At 47.0% G+C, this 23,440-nt stretch overlaps 1 protein-coding gene across 3 annotated transcripts in view; it reads left to right on the top strand.

Annotated features, from left to right (window-relative positions):
• The window catches only part of LOC124605241 (transmembrane ascorbate-dependent reductase CYB561), a 299,305-nt gene that overhangs the window by 177,211 nt on the left and 98,654 nt on the right, over positions 1-23,440 (top strand). The gene's annotated exons all lie outside the window — the stretch shown is intronic.

The following is a 23,440-nucleotide window of genomic DNA, read 5'->3' on the forward strand; positions in this document are numbered from 1 at the left end:
ATGGTTTTTAAGCGAATCTTATGCCATTCTTCCAGCAAAATAGTGACAAATTCAGGTAATGATGATGGAAGTGGGTAGCGATCAAGCGCCGTTCTCTTCAAAGTAGACCATGAAGGCTCAATAAATAATGAGATCTGCTGAGTGTGGACGCCAAGGGAGATGCGACAGTTCACCCTTGTGCTCACAAAACCAGTCCTGAAGGATGTGAGCTGTGTGATTAGATTCGATTAGATTCGGTTTTGGTTTCATAGACCCAAACACTGAGATGGTTCTCATGGGTGTGGAACATGTCAGAAATTATAACATTAAAAAAGCATAAAACATTCAAATATAATACTTACTATCCTGATGATTTGTCCGGATATTGTCAAAATAGGTGAACTGTTAATATTTATGGAATTGATACACTGTCAGAATGAAACATTGTTATGCACTTTTAATAAATGTATCATAAACAAAATACGTAATCTTAGCTGTTGTGACCAAGTCTAAACTGAAATTTAACGACATTTTTACTTAGCTAGTTTCGGCCGCTGTGGCCGAGCGTTCTAGGCGCTTCAGTGCGGAACAGCGCTGTTGCTACGGTCGCAGGTTCGAATCCTGCCTCGGGCATGGATGTGTGTGATGTCCTTAGGTTTATTAGGTTTAAGTAGTTCTAAGTCTAGGGGACTGATGCCCTCAGATGTTAAGTCTCATAGTGCTTAGAGCCATTTGAACTATTTGAACTTGGCTGGTCTAACAGTCCCCGTTAAGATACTCATCTATAGAGTAGAAGGAGTTGCCTATCAAAAAGTCTTTCAAACTCTGATTAAACCGTTGCTTTATCTAAAACCAAGTTTTTAATGGTTGCTGGTAATTTATTGAAAATGTATATTCCTGAATATTTGACCCCTTTTTGGACCAAGATAAGTGATTTTAGGTCTTTATGTAGATTGTTTTTATTCTTAGTGAATAGGGACCCTGTCGCATTGGAACACAGCGTCTTCCTTAGGAAATAAACATTGTACTATGAGATGGACCTGCTCAGCCAAAATAGTCACTTTATCCTTGGGAATAGTGCGGCCATGCAGAATACCAATGGGGGCGCTTGGAATAATCCGATGGGGCTGCCCAGTCACCGAATCCCCACCATGTTTCACTTTTGGGACGTAAACTCGTCTAGATGTTCGCAGCTGTGTGAAACAAGACTCGTGCGACCAAATAAATTTCTTCCATTGTTACACAGTCCAGCTTCTATGGCTTCGGCACCACGTTTTCCTTTTACAGTCATTTGCATCACTGACGATTGGTTTTGGAATTCCAGCTGGCCCTGCAGTTCCCTGCTTGTGGAGATTCTATCGTGGTTTGGTGCTGACAGGGTGCACGAGTGCGACATTCAGTGACTTTTACAGCCATAGTCGTCTTAGGTTCTTCAATGACCCTGTCTCACGATCAGTCAACATACACTTTCGTCCGCGTTGTAACTAAGCGCATGACAGTTTTCCTGTTTCTCTGTATGCGGTATCATTCTTTGATACCATGCCTCTTGAAACCCCGAACACTTTGCCTACCTTGATTACGGAAGCGTAACCATACCGTCACCAACAATTTCCACACGTTCGAATTCACTTAGCTTCGACATAATACGTTCTGACACGGCTGACACTTGCAATGTACTGAAGACACTGCACAGGCGCCGTTCGTGGCCAAATAAAATAACGGAATCTGAATTTATGTTCAAGCATGCCTTTCTTGCGGTATTTCCATATTTTTTGTCGAATCCCTGTATGTGTAACATTAATCGGCTCTCCAGTCCATGTTATTAGTTCAAAAATGGCTCTGAGCACTATGGGACTTAACAAATGGTTCAAATGGCTCTGAGCACTATGGGACTTAACAGCTGTGGTCATCAGTCCCCTAGAACTTAGGACTACTTAAACCTAACTAACCTAAGGACATCACACACATCCATGCCCGAGGCAGGATTCGAACCTGCGACCGTAGCAGTCGCGCGGTTCCGGACTGCGCGCCTAGAACCGCGAGACCACCGCGGCCGGCTTGGGACTTAACATCTGAGGTCATCAGTCCCCAACCTAACCTAAGGAAATCACACACATCTATGCCCGAGGCAGGATTCAAACCTGCGACCGTAGAAGCAGCGCGGTTCCGGACTGAAGCGCCTAGAACCGCTCGGCCACAACTGCCGGTATGTTATTAGTCTGGCTTGCTATTGTGACGTCCCTTCCCTCCTGCACTCGTCGGGACGAGACGCGACTCGTAATGATATTCGTCTCCGTCAGTATGACGTGAAACAACACCTGTAACTCTCGTAAAATACACCTCCTCTCGTAGTTAAGAAATATTCTATTAGCCGGCCGGTGTGGCCGTGCGGTTCTTGTTGGTGACGGTATGGTCACGCTTCCGTAATCAAGGTAGGCAAAGTGTTCGGGGTTTCAAGAGGCATCGTATCAAAGAATGATACCGCATACAGGGAAACAGGAAAACTGTCATGCGCTTAGTTACAACGCGGAACCGCGCTGCTTCTAAGGTCGCAGTCTCGAATCCTGCCTCGGGCATGGATGTGTGTGATGTCCTTAGGTTAGTTAGGTTTAACTAGTTCTAAGTTCTAGGGGGCTGATGACCTCAGATGGTAAGTTCCATAGTGCTCAGAGCCATTTGAACCAAATATTCTATTGTTCGTCCGTAACAGTTTCAGCAATTTGTGTTAACTGATCAATTATTTAGCTTTTATCTTATGCCCTGTTAGTTTCGTTGAGTTGTGAAATCTTGGTTCTTGATCCTATCATTACGGTCGTTTTTCACATCATCATTAGCGAGGATTAATAATTGCTGTTCATAATTATGTTGCTGTGCCGTTGCTACGTGAAATTATTAACAACGGTCCAAGATAACTCCAGAGATCGCTTATATTGAAATAACGTCCTTGTAACACGCCGTAATGCTGATTTTTATATTATTCACTTTTCACTGTCTGTTATTCCTGTCTTCACACAGTCACTTAAAATGTTTAAAAGACTCAATCACTAGCATTAATATACGTTATATTATTCCTTGAATCATTAGGCGACACATCTGATTTATCTCTTGACTAATAGTTTATAAATCTTTTTGTAATTAATTGTTTGTCCCTATATCACACACACACACACACACACACACACACACACACACACACACACACACACACACACCGATATGTCATTCAATATTAACTTCTCATCAGTCCAGTAATCGTGACGTTGACACCAACTTTTGATTGAACGGCATATTGGTTTTTCTTCATGACATTGTATTATTGTGTCCTACTCAAGACTACGAATAGTTTCTTTGTCACAGATCCATTACTATCAAGTTCGCAACTGTTCTTCAGTCCGAAGGTTAAGTCCAGTAAATCAGTATCACTCAATTAAAACAACCGTCGCGTAGATAACGCTAAAGATTACTTTATTCAGTCGAATGTCTCAGCATGGGTTCAGTCTCTCTCTCACGAACTATCGAACTTTCACAACTGAAACAATCTAATAGCGTTTGCTTCCAGAAGACTATCGCAGTAGTACTCTAGAGCAACTAACTACACATTTCCATATCCGAGTTGCATTGTAGGCGCATTGAATTTCCTTTTCGAAGCGGCTACAACTCTCTTCCATGGTAAATGTTATCTTTGACCGAATTACCTCCTTGGATTTAACCTTCGTTCATATGAATTTAAATTTATTCTATAGATGTTTAAAAGATAGTGCATGACAACCCATTCCTTTTAACTCCTTTTTTGTATGTTACTTTCAATATTTAAGTGTTATAGTCGTTAATCAAAACATTATCAATGTAATTAATTTTATCACCAATAGTTGTGTCCGCCCCGGTAGCTGAGTGGTCAGCGTCACAGACTGTCAATCCTAAGGGCCCGGGTTCGATTCCCGGCTGGGTCGGAAATATTCTCCGCTCAGGGACTGGGTGTTGTGTTGTCCTAATCATCATCATCATTTCATCCCCATCGACGCGCAAGTCGCCGAAGTGGCGTCAAATCGAAAGACCTGCACCAGGCGAACGGTCTACCCGACGAGAGGCCCTAGCCACACATTTCCATTTATACCAATAGTTGTCACTATCAAGATGACTCACTTCCCTAGTTTAAGTTTTCACAAAGTTTGTTAATTGGGGTTTTCTGTCCTTGGGGCGTTACACTGATGAGAGCAGAGACAAGCAATTAATTGTTGAGACTGATGCCCAAATGGCTCAAATGGCTCTGAGCACTATGGGACTCAACTGCTGTGGTCATCAGTCCCCTAGAACTTAGAACTACGTAAACCTAACTAACCTAAGGACATCACACACATCCATGCCCGAGGCATGATTCGAACCTGCGACCGTAGCAGTCGCACGGTTCCGGACTGCGCGCCTGATGCCCAAGGCTGGCGTTAGTGTTGCGATTTTCAGAAACCGTTAGACACGATGACTAGTTATACTTCTGTTGTTGGGACGTGATAATGTTAACGGTCGTCGTCTGGACGTTTCTGATGAATCTATGAGCACAGAGACTTTCCCGGCGGAGCCTCGCCAGAGGACTGTGCTGCGGTGTCCCATCTGATGTTAAAGGGAACCGGACACGAGCGTGACTTGGAAGTAGAGCAGATGGTATCGAGCAGAGGAAGGGGCCGCCGCTCTGTTTGGATAACAGCGTGCTGTGCCGGGCAGCCCACCCCAACCAGAGCGCCACGCCGATGCTATTGCAGCCGTTCTGATAGTCAGTGCAGTCCACGTTTCTGTTTCTGTGTGGAACGCGTCAGTTAAATGTGGGTTAGAAGTAGTTGGCCCACTAACAGTGGCGGTGACTAGGCGCTATAAATACCGCACCGTTTACGTAACCGTTCATCGTCGCATATTCAGCACGGAAACAGTCAAACTCATTGTGTTACCTTTGATGTCTCAGTAACGCTTTTGAGAATCTGTTGGGTTGTGATTTATTAGTAATCAGTTATGTATAGGACTACGATAACAGTATGAGTATCCCACTTTGTGTTGACAATGGTCTTGTCAGTGAGGTCTGTTATGACTTCCTTAGACCCCTTCCATCTCAGCGCACGTCTTTATTATTGAAATCTACAGGTAAAATTACGTTTCCGGACGCGTTTCGGGTATATTCCGTCAGACATCAGAATATCTGCAAAACAAAAGCTGGCATGAAAGCATAATCACAACGTATACGTGACATTAAGAGTAAAAGTACTTGTCCCCTTACGCCGTACTTCCACTCCTCCCTCTTGCATTTCTGATTTATGTCCATTTCGTTAAGTACCTGAGGTGTTTCTTTCTTTTAGATACGGCAATTCCGTATTTTATTGGCTCTTACCTCCATGAATTCCAAGTGGATGGCGACTGTCCCAATATGCTCACCCCAGTCCTCCCTTAATTCGCTTCCCATCACCCTCAAATAAATCACGTGATTGATATAATTTTATTTAATTTTATTGTTTTCAGTTTTTCTTACAGCCCTTTCCTCCCACTATCTGTAGTTTTTTTCTGGTTCTACTTTCCTTATTAATTTGTCTTGCTGATTTCAGTATAGGCTTCTAATGCCAGTACAACCGTACATATGTACCAGCTGCTGGCAGACAGTCAGATTTTTTAAAGTGTCAGTCCACCATCAGTTGGGCATCCATATCAAGAATGTAATTTGCGACAAAATTTTATGAATTACGGCATTTGACGTGGCGCGTAAACATAACTTAAGTTTTTAAAAACATTTTTGCTCGTAATGTCATGTAGATATAACGCTTGTACTTTCATGGTAATTATCTTTCATTTTGCATTGTATTAGCACATCAGAAAACATAATTTGTAAGATTTAATCTTATGATGTTGGTGACCTAATCTTAGTGCTCTGATAAAACAGTGATACAAGACGTTCCCAGAGTTAACATAACGGTCGCAGGTCTCCTGCGGGACTTTTTGTCGCAGTAAAGCTCTTCCTTTTAACCTCGCTCCCTCCCCCTTCCCCCACTCCCGTCTTTCTTGATCTCTCAGTCTGTAATAAAAGCATCCCTTCTGCCTCCTCGCCCCCCCCCCCCTCCTCTCTCTCTCTCTCTCTCTCTCTCTCTCTCTCTCTCTCTCTATCTATCTCTATCCCTGCCCCTTCTTTTCAATTTATTTCAATCTCTCTCACGTTTCTTACTGTCACTATCTTTCTTTCCTTATATTTTTTCCTGACTTTGTTCCGTTCTTTTTCTCTCTTTTTCTAAGTTGTTTTCCCTTATTTTTACTCATTGTAGCACACTATTATTCTCTTTGTTGCGTCGCCCTCTTTTATTTATTGCATCGCCTCCTCTTATAATCTTCTGCCTTCTTCTTCTTTTTCTTCTTCTTCTACTACTACTACTACTACTACTACTCGTCTTCCATCCCCCGCTCTATCTTTTCCCATCTCACATTCTTCTCTTTCTATTTGCTTCTTGCATTCTTCTCGTTAGAAGGGAGATTATGGGTTCACTTGGCTTTGCCCTGAAACTGATGGCCACACCGCAACGCGGCCCCTGAAATGTTAATCGGGAGCACTGCGCTGCCGTTAGCTGATGAGACGCGGCACGCACCAGTCCGTCACGAGAGACGGCCCAGCCACGCCCCGGCAGTCTGTCGGCGCCCATCTATTTGGGACGCCAGCCGTGTTTATAATTAGGCCGTGTACCCGCGCATGCTTCTGCGTTCAAACACACGCGCCTCCACAGGGCAAGATCCTGTAGAAACAGTGTATACTCAGGTTGTGTCACGGCGACTGAACACGAGCATAGCTTGCCATTACGCGAAAGACATGCAATAGGACGCGAAGGACTATAAATATAACGTTATCTCAAGCCTCCACTGTTTTCTGACGCCAATGTTATATCAGGAAGTTGTACGCTTTAATGTAGGCCGCCGAGAAGACCTTGACTGAAGAACTGGCCTCGAAAATTTGTGTGAAAATACGTAGTAAACGCAAAATCGGGGACAGTCTCGTTGATGTATAAGATAACACGTAGCCTTAGAGATGCTATTGTCTTATCAATACCATATTTTCGCATCTTTAGCAAGGACTGCGTCTCGACATTCTGAAGCAGAAAATAAAAACCAGGAAGTAATATGCAAAAGATGCAAGCAGATTGTAACGTAGCTTCGCTAAGGATAGAAACTGGTGAATTAAAATATGTGCCAAGACCAGGACTTGAACATGTGGCTTCTGCTTACTAGGCATCTGTGCTACCCAATTTTTTTTATCTCATTTTTGTTCTACATTGTTCGTTGATTTGCTCCTTGCGGATGTCCAATGACAGCCGTTTAGTTTGTTCGTTGATCCGTTCACTCTGTTTTTTTTATTACAGAGGTTAGCTTACCCTCTGACCGAGCACGCTGAGCTACCGTGCCGGCATTTTTTATATTGTTCGTTGTATATGTTCGAGGCGGACGTCGCATGACATCCGTTCAGGTTGTTCGTTGAGCCGTTCTCTCAGTTTTTTTTCTTACAGAGGGTAGCTAAACCCTCCCACCAAAATCTCATTTTGCTTGCTTGCTTTCGTTCGTTGTATCTGCTTGGGGCGGACGTCGTAAGACACCCATTTTAGTTCGTCGTTGATCGGTGAACTCAATTTTTTTATTAGAGAGAGCAGCTAACCCTCTGGCCGAACACGCTGAGCTACTGTGCCGGCGTCCAGTAGACCACCGTGGCATTGTGGCTGACTCAGCTGCACTAACTACTCTAGCCCAATGCCCTCCATAACACAGACTTCACTCCACACTCACTAGGATAGTCCACGCATCTGCGTCAGCCACAGTGCCACGGTGTTGTAGTGGATAGGACACCTGCGTAGTAAGCTGGAGACATGGGTTCAGGTCTCGGCCTTGGCACATATTTTAATTCATTACTTCAGTTTCTATCCTTGTCGGATATAAAGTTGCGACTCAGTATTTGTCCAGGAAAATGTAATTGCACCAGACCAGAGCTTCGCTAGTTCGTGAGCTTTCTTAAGTAAGAGACAAGAAAGTAAGATTACAGACCTAAGCCACTCCGAAACGAGATCTCACAAACGAGGAATTTGTTCTCTCGTTGTATGCGGTGACTGGCTTGGTTCAAATAGCTCTGAGCACTATGGGACTTAACATCTCAGGTCATCAGTCCCCTAGAACTTAGAACTACTTAAACCTAACTAACTTAAGGACATCACACACATCCATGCCCAAGGCAGGATTCGAACCTGCGACCGCAGCGGTCGCGCGGTTCCAGATTGAAGCGCCTAGAACTGCTAGCTGACTTTCACAAATTTTACTAAGGAGCAGTTGGGTTCATACCCGAATCAGTTCAGCCACATGGTATTTTCAATGCCTATTTTAGATTCGTAAACGCGAAAGCTGGGGACGTTTCCCCAACATGAGCAAGCACGTATGCGAGAGGAACGGAATTCGATAGAAAGGTGTGGTGTCAGAAAGGGTATCCGGACACCCTCTGTGACTAATATTGCCAAATTCAATTTTTACAGGCCGGCCCCATGAAGAAGCGGGATAAAAACCAGGAAAAAAATTAATAATGTGTCAAGTCATTGAAACAGGGGGCTCCCTACTGTGGGTTAAGTCCCATAGTGCTCAGAGCCATTTGAGCTCCCTACTGTGGGGCAGTGAGTTAGTTTCCCCCCAGGAATGACTCCCTGTACGTAACTAGTGTTCATTTTTTTTTTACATCCAGACAGGCTGAATTTTTCAGACAGTGTACCATTGCATCAAAATCTGGCATTAAAGCCCTTCTCCCCGTCCCATGACGTATGTCCTCACGGTCCACATGAGTCCCGACTGAAAGGAATCGCACAACAGTCGTGAAACTTAACGCCAGTCGGGATCTCAAAATGCAGATAGTCGGCGGCCTCAACGAAGCGGAAGTGTTCCATAATGGAGGGCCGGCTGCATTGAGGCGGAGGCGATGCGCGCCTCGCTCCTTCCCCCTACGCTAAGACGGCCGGGCCCGGCTGGTGCGGCGCGGTCTATCAGCGGCACATATCTGCGCCACAATAGAGCGCGAGGCGCCGTAATGGGACCGTGATGGGATGATTGTGGTCTTTTCTGCCTCCCACGCTAATAGCGAGCAGCGGCCGTGAGGTCGCCGCACTGCGCAGGCGGGGACAGCGAACACACTGCAGGGGGCTGAGGCGGTCCGGGAAGGGTTGTGCGTACTCCTCGTTATACCGGGTGATTGTAATGACAGTGCGGATACTCGCAGAGGTCCAGTGTGGGCTGTAATTACCGTGTGGCAGCGAAACTTGGTAGATATACCAATGCGTTTATACGGAACCGATTTAAGCTGGGAATTAAAAAAAAAAAAAAAAAAAAAAAAAAAGAATAGTTCCAATTTTGGCCACGAGGAGCAAATCTGGCGATGTACACTGGCGTCCACAATTAAAGCAATGAACTGCTATTTCGCCGCCCTGTGTGTAATTCATGATTTAATCATACAAACTGTCAACAGATGTCATTACGATCGTGTTTTGCACGGAAGATCGCATTCCGGTCAACGGACAACCACGCCAGCAGTGACGTCAGGGCACCTATCAAGCGGGGCAATGTTTTCAGGGTAGTCCCACATCCACAATCGCTGTGTACTCAGTCACGACGGTGCATTATGGCACAGAGAAGACGCCTACAGAAACTACTGTGGAGGGCCATAGGAAGAATGGGAGGAGGAGAGTCGCAAACTGATGTGGCCCAGTGGCTTAATGTGAATCTTTCTGTTGTTTCTCGGATAAGACCAGGACAGGGCCCATGTGTCACATCAGAAAGAGTTGGCAATTATTTGGCTGTAAGGGCAAGTCGGTACCGGCTTAGTCCCGCACTGCAAGTGGCATCTGACCTCGCAGCATACCCTGGACGTGTTGTTTCGAGGCAAATTGTGTACAGAAGGTTTCAGCAGAGTGTCCTTTATTGTTGGAAACCTGCTGTCTGGTTACCTCTGGCGTGTCTTCACAGAACGGAACGTCTAGAATGGAGCCGTCAACATACCACCTGTTCTATGTCGTCGTGTTGCTCTTTTATGGCACGCACATTGGTCGACACTTCCAAATAGTAAATTGCGGGACGTGAAAGCTCTTCCCTGTGCTTGGGCCTCTTCCTCCCGAACTCGTCGTCGGGAGGAGGTAATTTTAACTAGACTCCGGATAGGGCACTGTCTTTTTAGCCATCGACATCTTTTAAGTGGCGATCCTCCGCTGCTTTGTCTCCACTGCTCTCAACTGTGGACGGTGAGACACCTTTTACTTCAGTGCCCCTATTTTACTCCGTTACGCCCCGTCTACAGCTGTCGCCTGATATATCTTCCCTTTTAGCAGATGACACGCGCTCAGCCGATCGCGTTCTCGAGTTTATTAGTGTCAGTGAGATGACGTCGGTCATTTGAAGCTCTTTTTGTGGACAACCCCACCGCCCCCCCCTTCTATAGTGGTTTTATAAGCTTTCCTTCTGTTTTTTGTTTCCCCACTTTTTTGAGTTTCGCTCCCATTGCTGCTGGTTTCCAGTTTTTTTTTTTTTTTTTTTTTTTTTCTAAGTCACAGACCGGGCGCTAATGGACCGTAGTAGTTTTGCGCCCTAAAACCACAACAACAAAAAGTACCACGTGGACGGTTTTGGAACCAGTGTAAATGCAAGGAGGACGCATAGAAATATTTCCATAAGGAGTGGGTTAGGAATGGGACATGCTGATTTTTTTATTAACCGCCACTTAACACAGTTTGTTGAATATGAGCACAAGAGACGTCTACGAGATGCTGTACAGCGCTGGATTTGCGCCTGGTGGCCAAACTTTGAACTTTTGTACAACGTAAATCAGTTTTGCATTAACATATTAGCTTCTCTACCAAGTTTTGCTGTCATACGACAATTACAGCTCACATTGGACCCCCGTGGGTAGCTGCACTTCAATTATAACCATCTGGTACATTGAGCAAGGTATGGGGATCGCAGTAAATGAAGGAATTTCTAGAATAAGATTTTCACTCTGCAGCGGAGTGTGCGCTGATATGAAACTTCCTGCCAGATTAAAACTGTGTGCCGGACCGAGACTCGAACTCCGGACATTTGCCTTTCGCGGGCAAGTGCTCTACCATCTGAGATGTGAGGACGGGGCGTGAGTCGTGCTTGGCTAGCTCAGATGGTAGAGCAGTTGCCCGCGAAACGCAAAGGTCCCGAGTTCGAGTCTCGGTCCGGCACACAGTTTTAATCTGCCAGGCAGTTTCGAAGGAATTTCTGCTCGCTTGAGATGTCCATATGCCCTGAGAGATACGTTCAAGTCTCAAGCCATATCACATTCTGCGAAAATGCACAGGTATAAAGGCGTTATACGCTCCTATCGTCCTGTATGACTCAGAAAGCTAGATGCTGATTAAAATGAAAATACAAAAGATTGTATCATGTGAAAGATACGCAGTGAGAAAAATCTGGACCCAGCGAGAGCCGGAGATCTTGGAGAGCAAGAAAGGATAATGAAATATATTTCATAAACCAGCCCAACATTTTACAGTATCAAAAGACCAAACGACTGCAGTTGGCAGGTTACGTAATACGTATGCCAGAGAGCAGACTTCCTAAGCAAGCTCTCGTTGCCCACATTACAACGAAAAGATGCCTGTATCGACCAGGAGAGATGAGGAAGCTTTGAATGTAGTACGATTGAAGGAAACAACGGACAGGATCAATGGGGACTGATTATTGATGCAGTGCGTGGTCTACAGGGCCAGTGACCGCTCGATAAGAAGCACGGGCGAAAACACGATCTGTTGCCCAACTGGTTTTCGGTTGTATCACGTACAGTTCTCCTATTGTCGCGTTGGTTTCGATCCAGCCACTGAGATTGCTGTGCGGCTGTTTACGCATGTAGAAACATTCTCTATGCGGTGCGAAAGACGCACACTGTACACTGTTGACCATAGAAAGATGAACTTAGTGTAATCTCCGATATTCTATGATCCATGCGTTTTGCACTGTATCATACTACGTACAAAATCAAATCGCGACTTTTTGCAAAATTCACGATACACTTGTCCTTAGCAGAATTTCCTACAAAAATGATCTTCATTTTTTTTCTGTAGGCTAATAGTCTCCGCATAGCAAGCAAGAGAATTGCAAAATCTTGCGGGTGTATTTTAATGTGTTGCGGGTTGCATAAAATCTCTCGATAGGGACAGCTGGATCAACCTGTATAATGTTTGGGACAAATTGTGTAAAGCTGGTTGTACATACAGTGTCTGATCAAAAATATCCTGTCACCTGTTAGTGAACATTATTACGGTGTATGTTCATCCTTCACCTTTATGAAGGGCGGAACTCGGCTGGGGACACTTTCAGTGAAGTGTCTGAATGTCTGTGGAGGAATGGCAGCTCAAGAGCCGAAACCGGAGAAGGTTATGATGTTGGACGCTGGGGTCAGGTGCGAAATCGAGACGCTAATTCACAGTGTGATTCGTCAGTCCAAATCTTGGCCGGATCGGGAATTTTCCCCGCCCATTAACTGGGTGTTTTTCTTCTCATCTTCATCATCTCATCATTCGGGAAGTAGCGAGACTGGAAATGGGAACTTGTACGGGCGCTGATGATCACTATGTTGAGCGCCCCACAACCATCATTATTATCTTAATCATCATAACTCCAAATAAGTCGTTTCCTATCATCCACTGTCCAGCGGCGTCCGTCTTTACAACACCTCAATCGTCGCTGAGTTTTGACTACGGATGTGTGTGACTTATGAGAATCTGCTCGACCTTTGTACTCCATTATTTTTAACTACCTACGCACAGTCATTGTGGTATCTGGAATGCTGGTGGCACTTTCGAACTCATTTGTGATTCACAGTGTGATTCATCACTCCAAATCCCGGCCGGATCGGATCAGCGGAAGCTGATGTCATGCGATATTGTATAACAAACCTCTGCAGTGGTCGACGGTCCCTGTCCGTCAGTACACAAGGTTTGCCTCGTCATGCCTCGAGTGAGGTTGTTCCTTCGAGTTCTGACGGCACAGTCACATTGCCAACAGTGCCCTTGGACAGCTTTGGGAGGACTGAAATGTCCCTGATGAACTTACTATCTAAAAACCAGTGGTATGTTGCAGAATGTTCTTCATTAACTTAAGACCAACGCGTTTCTCCCGAATAGGGCATCATCAGGTTATGTTAAAAGTTCAGAAATTGTCAGCGAAAAAGCATCTGTCAAGAAGGCACGATGTCGCATGAAACATACTAAAAGGCAACCTCATGGAAACAACGACAGGCTTAGCACCGTAGAACAGGACCTAGCGCGCAAACCGTAAACAGCCGTATGCTACCACGGCCCCAGAGGCCGGTCCGTATTCGCACAGACCTAACTGTTTTTAAATAGTAGCAATAGAAGGTTGCTGTGTCACCGCACCAAGGTGGAGTGGAATAATTTTAGTGACGGATTTGTTTTTCAGGTGACTGCGAAACGCTAGTCTTCGTTCGAAGTCACAGTTCTCCTGACAGATCCGCCCCTCTGCTACTGCTTGTCTACTGAAAACAGGATACTCCCCGCCACCTTTTCTACTGCAGGTTCGTCTCCAGTGACATCTAGTTGTCAGTTCTGCATTGGAAGGGGTGTCCGGACACTTGAGGTCACATAGTGCATGCCTCGTAGTGGCAGAACTAAAGCTTCCTTTATTTAATGAATACTTGTGCGAAGTCGCACCGTATCAAAACGGTGAGATCATTGCAAAACTGATATTAGCTTATGAACACTGTTTTAGTTCAATTTTTACGCCTTGGTTACGTGTGTGGTGTACACGAGAAGTGTTAAAGACGGCGTCACAGTAAATTTGGCCGCACTGACCCGGCGAACGGTAGAGTTTCACCTGCGACCCTCACCGAACCGTTGGCCGCTGACGCAGAGGAAAGTGCGACCAGCCATCCGTGACGCCGCGTGGGAACCCAGCAAGATAAGATCCGTTTGCACGTAGAGCAACAAGTGTGTACCCTGGGGTGACGGAAAAGTGTGCATCTGCTTAGGTGCAGTGAGCACACAGACTCAGTGGACATGCATTACCCACCGTGACATTTCTCTTGCTCGCTTTATAGCAGCACAGGACGGAAACTAAGTTACTGTAGCTCAAGGAATCTTAACGTTTGGAGCAGCACTGCACAGAAGCGAAATATGGACAGTAGAAAGACCAGAGGATAAGAAATTTGCGGCTGTAAGGCGGACAAGCATAGTCATGTCCATTATAATTATCCGGGCTGTTATGTCGTGGTCGGTTGGTGAATTCTGTGTCAATTCCCAACGTTTCGTCCCCGTCTGCGGGAAACATTTTCAAGGGGGTTTGTAGCTCGATGGAAGGTCCAACACACCCACTGGCTCGCTACTGACTGCCCCTAAATTCCGTGTCCGCACGCTACCGCGCCAAGGCGTGACTCATGTGTTTTGAAAACATCTGTGCAATTAGCCGCTGTCTGCTGCCGTCGATCGCTGTTGAGAGATGCGGAAGCTCTGAATGTAGTAAGTTTGGAGGAAACAACGGTGGACGGGTGGTACACATCTTCTTCAACACGGGCATCCATATACCGTTTAATTTCACGCCCTCCTCCTTTCGATTGAAATTATTAGGGTCTTTGGCGATTTCGATTGCCTCCCTGTAGACTGTAGAGCCTTTCGTAATACCCGCTTCTGGCCGCTAGTACTTGCTTCTCCTCAAAACGAATATGGTGGTTCCCTGGCTGGAAAGCATGCTCCGCATCAGCTGATCGTTCCGTTTCTCCTCTTCTACAATTGCCCTTGTGCTCTTCCAAACGTTTTGAAACAGTTCTTTTAGTGGTCCCCGCATAAACATCTCCACAGCTGCACGGGATCCTATACACTCCAGCTTGCGAGCGTCCTTGGCCCTTGGCTCAAATGGTTCAAATGGCTCTGAGCACTATGGGACTTAACGTCTATGGTCATCAGTCCCCTAGAACTTAGAACTACTTAAACCTAACTAACCTAAGGACAGCACACTACACACAGTGTCCTTGGCCCTAAAAGAACTGTTTCAAAACGTTTTGAAGAGCACAAATGCCATTGTAGAAGAGGAGAAACGGAACGATCAGCTGTTGCTTTCCAACCAGGTAACCACCAGATTCGTTTTGAGGAGACGCAAGTACTAGCGGCCACAAGCGGATATTAAGAAAGGCTCTACAGGGAGGCAATCGAAATCGCCAAACACCCTAATAATTTCAGTCGAAAGGAGGGGGGCGTGAAATTAAACGGTATATGGATGCCCGTGTTGAAGAAGATGTGTACCACCCGTCCACCACTGGGTGAAGGCAACGGCGATCGACGGCAGCGGACAGCGGCCAATTGCACGGACGTTTTCAAAACACGTGGCGTCTCGCCTCGGTGCGGGAGCGCGCAGACACGGAATTTAGCGGCAGTCAGTAGCGAGTCAGTGGGTGTGTTGTACCTTCCATCGAGTTACCGACCCCTTTGAAAATGTCTCCCGCAGATGGGGACGAAACGTTGGGAATTGACACAGAATTCATCAAGCGACCGCGGCATAACAGCCCGGATAATTATAATGGACATGACATTTCCGGCAGTGAAAGTCTACATTTTAGTATCGGACAAGCATAGTTTTGTTCTTTGGATGAGCGTGACGCGGGTGGGACGGAAAGGCGGGGACGAGTGTTGTCAAAAGCTCCCAAACAGAACTTTTCGCCACCTTCACTGGTAACATGCTATTGATGCCTAAGGGTCGATTAATAATATCAGTGAAATTTTGTAATGTAATAATAATTTGTTTACATCTGCACTTCGTTTACGTCGGAAATGCAGGAGGACGGCGTAGGTTATCTTCAGTCAGAAAAATTCCCAGCGGTAACTGGAGACTGCACACGATCGTCACACTAAAGAGAACTGTCAGCCGTAGCTCAATGCTCCGGTATTTAACGAGCCATCGACCGATCGCTATCCACCCACGTGATCCGCATGGCGTGGCAGCTGCGGCCCCTGGCGGATATCGGTATAGTTCGCACTGTCAATCCACACGGCTGCTGCGCTACGATTGTGTCGAGCGCGGTTTATCGATTTTGGTGCGGTACTCTCTGGAGTCGTGAGTACCGTCACCACAGGTTGCAGCTTTAGCACAACTTACACTAAATTGCACTTCCGAGAAATATATCATTCAAACACCAATCGGCCGAAGAATTTGAGAGATACATGTGTCAAGTTATTGATTTCAGCAAGAACAGTAATAAACTCTTACAAGTTGGGGAATGTAGTAATTTACGCGATATAAAATGGAAGTGTGCGGTGACCAATGCCAGTCTGTCACTTAGCCCTAAGACTGTGAACCCATGTCTGGAGACTGTGGCTATGCGAACACGTAGATGGGGCTAGTGCTGTTTCTTTCCGCCTACGTTCAGGAAAATCAGTTTCTGTTATTTATTCTGCTCTGCTTGTGGACTCACAAACCGCCTCGGTCTTGTAGTTGGCAATGGGTAAAATCAGCCTGTGATGGCTGTTTTTACTTGGCTGGAAAGTTTTCTGCAGCTGGTCAGACTGCCAGCTCGTGGACATGGGCGAGTAACAGGTAAGTGTCCTGAGTTAAGCAGTCCAAAATTAAATATAGTGTAGTGCGACATTCGCTCTACAGATATTTATTAACAGAGACTGTGAAACACAAACAACAACAACCGGTACCGCAGCAGCAGTTCTTCTCCAGTTTATCCCTACTTGCATGCTACCCTGCTCCGCCCTGTCTGCTAGCGCCATGTAGTGGCGCTGTCCAGTCGCTGCTGCAGTGATCGCTACTCAGTGTTTTACTGTCAGTGCTAATATATATCGCTAAACCGAATATCGTACTAGATTGATTTGAGACAGCTGCGTCGAATAGTCACACGTAATTTCGCTTTTGAAATCATTTTGTTTGTAACTGGAAACAAACCGACACTTCGACGCTAGGCGTCGCCAGCAGTTAATCACGGTAATTCTAATGATTCAGTGGCGCCGCTACATCACTAAAAACAGAGACCGAGGAGAACAACAGAGATGCAGATACCTTTGTGCAGAGTTCGTCACGGTACCTTTTGAAGGGCTCACCTCATTAAGTGTGTCCGCTGCCTGCTCATTTCTTTTTGGACAGCCGCTTTTTTCCTTTGCTTTTTTCGTAACTGGTAGCTAACCTGAGGTTTTAATAACTTGAACGTAGCGTCTCAAAAGCGGCGGCTGATGCAAAACTGTGTTTACTCGGCGTCACGGGCTTCTGGCCGTGCCGCAGTAAAGCGAGTTAGACTCGCTTTCCGCTAATGCTTTACCAGGAAGTGTTGGCCTAGTGCAGCAAATTTACTTTTCCTCTGTTTTCCCTAAAACGCTCTAGCGAAAGTCAACACGTCTCCACAGTAACCCGACTGTAAGGGTTTTTTTATCCCTTGAGAATACAGTACATTGTCCCGCTTTGCTTACGTTGCCACTATGGTTCAGCACGTTTTAAAGTAACTATACTCATAAACAACAGTCTGGTGGTATGACCATGCGGTCGTCGCACCGTGGCGCTGGCAGCAGTCCACATACGCAGAGGTGTGTTGGTGCATGTCAGAGTACGGTGCAGCGAGTAAGTGTGCAGACGTTTTCAGACGTGCTAATGGTGATTGTGTGTTGAAAATGGCTCAAAGAACACACGCTGATGACGTTATGAGGGGTAGAATACTATGGCGAATGAAGACTGGCCAAACACAGCAGGTTGTAGCACGGGCCCTCCGTGTGCGACAAAGTGTGATCTCAAGATTATGGCAACGATTCCGGCAGAAAGGAAACCTGTACAGGCGCTACAGCACGGGACGTCCACAGTGTACAACACCACAAGAAGACCGATATCTCACCATCAGTACCCGCAGACGGCCACGGAATACTACAGGTAGCCTTGCATGGGACCTTACCACAGCCACTGGAACAGTTGTATTCAGACACACAGTCTACAGACAACTGAACAGACATAGTTTATTCGCCCGGAGGCCTGCAAGGTGCATTCCACTGACCCCTGGTCACAGAAGAGCCCGTAAAGCCTGGTGTCAAGAACACAGAACATGGTCATTGGAACAGTGATCCCAGGCTATGTTCCCAGACGAGTCCAGGTATAGCCTGAACAGTGTCGCCGGGTTTTCATCTGGCGTGAACCAGGAACCAGATACCAACCCCTTAATGTCCTTGAAAGAGACCTGTATGCAGTCGTGGTTTGATGGTGTGGGGTGAGATTATGATTGATGCACATACACCCCTGCATGTCTTTGACAGCGGAACTGTAACAGGTCAGGTGTATCGGGACGTCATTTTGCACCAATATGTCCGCCTTTTCAGAGGTGCAGTGGGTCCCATCTTCCTCCTGATGGATGATAACGCACGGTCCCACCGATCTTCCATCGTGGAGGAGTACCTTGAAACAGAAGATATCAAGCGAATGGAGTGGCTTGGCTGTTCTCCAGACCTAAACCGCATCGAGCTCGTCTAGGATGCTCTCGGTCGACTTATCGCTGCACATCTTCAAACCCTTATGACACTTCAGGAGCTCCGACAGGCACTGGCGCAAGACTCGGAGGCTATACCCCAGCACGGCCACCTGATCCAGATTATGCTAACCCGTTGTGCGGCCTGTGTACCTGTGCATGGTGATCATATCCCATATTGATGTCGGGGTACATGCGCAGGAAACAGTGACGTTTTGTAGCAAATGTGTTTCGGGACGGTTCTCTCAACTTATCACCAGTACCGTGGACTTACAGATCTGTGTCACGTGTATTCCCCATGTGCCTATGCTATTAGCGCCAGTTTTGTTTAGTGCCACGTTGTGTGGCACCACATTCTGCAACTATCCTTAATTTATGAGCATGAGTGTAAAACTTTCACACTTCCCCTATTTAAGGACTGTGTAAATAGGCACCTCAACTGCTGTTTGAAAAAAAAATGCCGTAATTTTAATTACCGGTTGCGTTCATCATCAGGTAACGAAAAATATAAAATTCAAATCAACATGGCGGAGATGAGTTTAAATTTCGCTCTGCCCTGTATTATTACTTTCGTACAGTTGTGTAAACGAGGTAATTGGCGCCCGAGGCAAACTTAGGTTTTGCGTGTTCTCCGCCCCATCCACGTCCAGCCAAATTTCCACATTCCTATCACTTCTTGTTTGATCTTCGTCGCTTGCCTCCTCCTAAATCTCTTTCGTTATTTTTCCAGATTGAGAGGTGTTAATAATACAAAATCACCATACATGTGCTTGATATCAAAGTCTGTAGAGTATATTCAAAAATCAAAGTAGTTCTGTACTCAGAGAATGAGTGCAGGGAAGCAGATGGCCGAGGCAAGGTCCTAGAGTAGGTGATTTGTCAGTGCCTGCCTCTGGCCTGTTAGGAAGTGTGGAACTCGCTGCCTTCACGTAGCCTACTCTTCCCGAATAACGCCAAGGGGGCAGCAGAGCTTAACGTCCCCATCCGACGTACGGACTCCATCAATGCCCCCACATGTTCTCATTCCATGAATCTTAGGAGAGATTTGTAATTTAATACAGGACATTGGTGCAAAGGTTCTTGATCCGGAACCTCGCGCCATCACCACTGCACCCCTCCCGTAACTGGCCAAATACTTGCAGAGGAAATTCCATCCACCACCAGGATTCGAAGCGGCATACCTCCGAGTCGAGCGCCACTACACAGGCGTGCGTTGGCGACCTAGGCTACGGAGGCACCTGTAGAGTATAGTAGTTAAGAGTGATTTTAAGCCGGAAACTCCTTAGTTACCAGTTTGAACAAGAAATCTCTTAGCTTCCGCTTCCATATTCTGCACAGACAAAATCATCTAAAATTGCAGGTTTTTTGGGAAAATGCGATGAGACGTTGCTTAAATACTCGTAATTATAAGTAAAAGGTATACATTTCAGTCATTCTTTTTTCGTATGATAGTCAAAACGAGAAAAATATACAAGCCACTTTTCTCATTGGTTGCAACAAGAAGACGATTCCTTTTTCACTGATGAATTGGTAACTAAACGAAACAGTAAGCTTTAAAAATGAACACAGTCTCGACCGCAAACACATTTATTTTACGGTAACTGGTTTCCGTCAGTTTTTGACCATCTTGAGACCGTCATACCATTATGGTAGGCGGTGGCAGTGAATGGAGCGGGTGTTACCAGAAGTTCACGTTCCGTGGAGTTGTAGCACCCGCTCCATTCACCGCCACCACGTACCATTATGGCGTGAGGGTCTCAAGAGGATCAAAAATGGTTCAAATGGCTCTGAGCACTATGGGACTCAAAATCTGAGTTCATCAGTCCCCTAGAACTTAGAACTACTTAAACCTAACTAACCTAGGGACATCACACACATCCATGCCCGAGCCAGGATTCGAACCTGCGACCGTAGCGGTCTCGCGGCTCCAGACTGTAGCGTCTAGAACCGCACGGCCAAGAGGGTCAAAAACTGACCGAAACCGGTTACCACGAATTAAATGTTTTTGTGGTAGAGACTGTTTGTGTTCATTTTAACGTAGTTTTTGCCAGATCGCTGTCCACGAGAAATGTTCTAAAAATTATTGAAACAATAAACAATAAACGAGGTGAGCATAAAGTCTGTCCTTCGTTACATAAATTTATATCTAAGTAACTATGCTAGATACAGTTATGTGCTTTGTGGGAAATGGTAGCTTAAATCAGAGATTTTGTGGACACGCTTCCGTATGCCTGTTCTTTCTCAAACGGTAGTTCATCACTTGAAGTTTTTACGGGCACGCTTCTACATGTCGGCGATACACCTAACAGTGTTTCAACAAGTTGGTGCTACGGCACGCTGGGAGTTACATGTTTGCCAATTCTTGCATTAAATGTTACCGGACGGATGGATCAGTTGAGGCGGTTCAACATTATTGTCATCCATCCCCCCCCCCCTCCACCTCCGTTATGTCAAGGACGAAGCGTTCAGCTGACCAGTTCCTGACGTGCAAACTCCTACGGCTCGAGTACGGGATGTTTTAGAAGCGGCGACAGGGAAGATTTTATGATTAGCCTGTATGCTCTTTACAGTTCTGTATTGTCTTGTATTGTATGTTAACCAGGGACCTAGAAACGACGGAGAGGCTCCGTCCCCGTCGCAGCCGCAGTGGTCCACAACCCCATGACGACTACCGCAGTCCACTTCACCCCTGCAAATGGTTCAAATGGCTCTGAGCACTATGGGACTCAACTTCTGAGGTCATCAGTCCCCTTAGAACTACCTAAACCTAACTAGCCTAAGGATATCACACACATCCATGCCCGAGGCAGGATTCGAACCTGCGACCGTAGCGGTCTCGTGGTTCCAGGCTGTAGCGCGTAGAACCGTTTCACCCCTCCGCGGCCCCACACCAAACCCAAGGTTATAGTGCGGTTGGGCCCCCGGTGGAACCCCCAGGGAACGTCTCACACCAGATGAGTGGAACCCCTACGTTTGCGTGGTAGAGTAATGGTGGTGTACGCGTACGTGGAAATGGTTGGTTCAAATGGCTCTGAGCACTATGGGACTCAACTGCTGTGGTCATCAGTCCCCTAGAACTTAGAACTAATGAAACCTAACTAACCTAAGGACATCACACACATCCATGCCCGAGGCAGGATTCGAACCTGCGACCGTAGCAGCAGCGCGACTCCGTACTGGAGCGCCTAGAACCGCACGACCACCGCGGCCGGCCCGCGTACGTGGAGAACTTGTTTGCGCAGCAATCGCCGAAGTAGGGCAGCTGAGGCGGAATAAGGGGAACCAGCCCGCATTCGCCGAGGCAGTTGGAAAGCCGCCTAAAAACCACCCACAGACTAGCCGGGTCACCGGACCTCGACATAAGTCCACCGAGTGGACTCGTGCCGGGCACCAGGCGCTCCTTCCCAGTCCGGAATGCCGTGCGTTAGACCACTCGGCTAACCGGGCGGGCTTCTTTATTGTCTTACTTCGTATCCACAGAAGAAAAAAAAAAGGCAACCCACCCTGTTGCTCAACAAAGTCCAATCCGAATCTGCTCGTGATTTCCTTTAACGCATCTTCTCCCCTCTCCCTGTTTTAATGCCTCCAACCCTCCTCTTCCTTGCCGGCCGAAGTGGCCGTGCGGTTAAAGGCGCTGCAGTCTGGAACCGCAAGACCGCTACGGTCGCAGGTTCGAATCCTGCCTCGGGCATGGATGTTTGTGATGTCCTTAGGTTAGTTAGGTTTAACTAGTTCTAAGTTCTAGGGGACTAATGACCTCAGCAGTTGAGTCCCATAGTGCTCAGAGCCATTTGAACCAGCCTCCTCTTCCTCCTTCTGAGCAATGGTTAGCACACTGGACTCGCATTCGGGAGGACGACGGTTCAAACCCACGTCCGGCCACCCTGATTCAGGTTTTCTGTGATTTCCCAAAATCGTTTCAGGCAAATGCCGGGATGGTTCCTTTGAAAGGGCACGGCTGACTACCTTCCCCATCCTTGCCTAGCCCGATGGAACCGATGACTTCGCTGTTTGCTCCCCTCCCCCAAACCAACCAACCAGCCAGCTTCCTCCTCCTCCCGCCCCCTTTTCCTTTCCTAATTTTTTCGCTTGTTAGAAAACTGCACCCCCACAGAAACGCCGCCCAGCAGGAGACACACCGGCTGCCACAGTCTACTTACGCCACGGCTACAAAAGAGGAAAGCCATCACGTCTCATCCTCGGCCTAACGTGGTAGCTGTTTTACCACGTGCCTCAGCGCGCTACTGGCAAAGCGAAGCAAGGTCACGGAAGCGACGTGTGATCGAACTGCAAAGCTTAATCTGCAATTCGCGACACTCATCCAATTGCGCCAATGGCGGCGGTATGTAGATAATCAGGATGTGGGTCATCTGGCGAGTGGCGGGACGGGCGGCGCGCCGTTATCACAGGCGCGGCGAGGCCGCGGCGGCAGACAGCACGGCTGCTACTGGTGGGCCAAGCTGGGTGGACGTGGACATGGACAGGTGGCGGCCCGGCGCGCCGCCCGTGCAGACAGACGCCTGCAGCGCGGAACCGCCACCTCCTGTGATGCAACGCGCTTTAACTTGCGCGCAAGGCCGCCGCCAATCTCGCTTGATTGCCTCAACGAGCGGCCACAATTCGCCCCAATTGGAGCGGAGTGGACAGTCACCGGGAGGATGTGGCGGCGACGCGCCACGCGCAGACGGCCCTCCCGGCTGGCGCTCTCCCACAGGGGCCTCCGGTTCGATACCCAGTTCCACTGTACGTGCCCCTTTTTATCTCTGTAGGCGCTGGCAAAAAGTAAGACTTCATCTTGGAGTTCTCTGCTTTACCTTTTTAAGGGGGGTGGGGGGTAGGACGTCAAACGGGCCGACTTGGAGCAGGAGAGGCACCACAGGACATTTTAATTTCCACTCTCTATACTTTTACAAATAAAGTCATAAAACTTTGTCGGCATGACCAGGAAGGATTCAGAAT

This window comes from Schistocerca americana, chromosome 3, assembly GCF_021461395.2.
Source record: "Schistocerca americana isolate TAMUIC-IGC-003095 chromosome 3, iqSchAmer2.1, whole genome shotgun sequence".
In the NCBI taxonomy this organism is placed as follows: domain Eukaryota; kingdom Metazoa; phylum Arthropoda; class Insecta; order Orthoptera; family Acrididae; genus Schistocerca; species Schistocerca americana.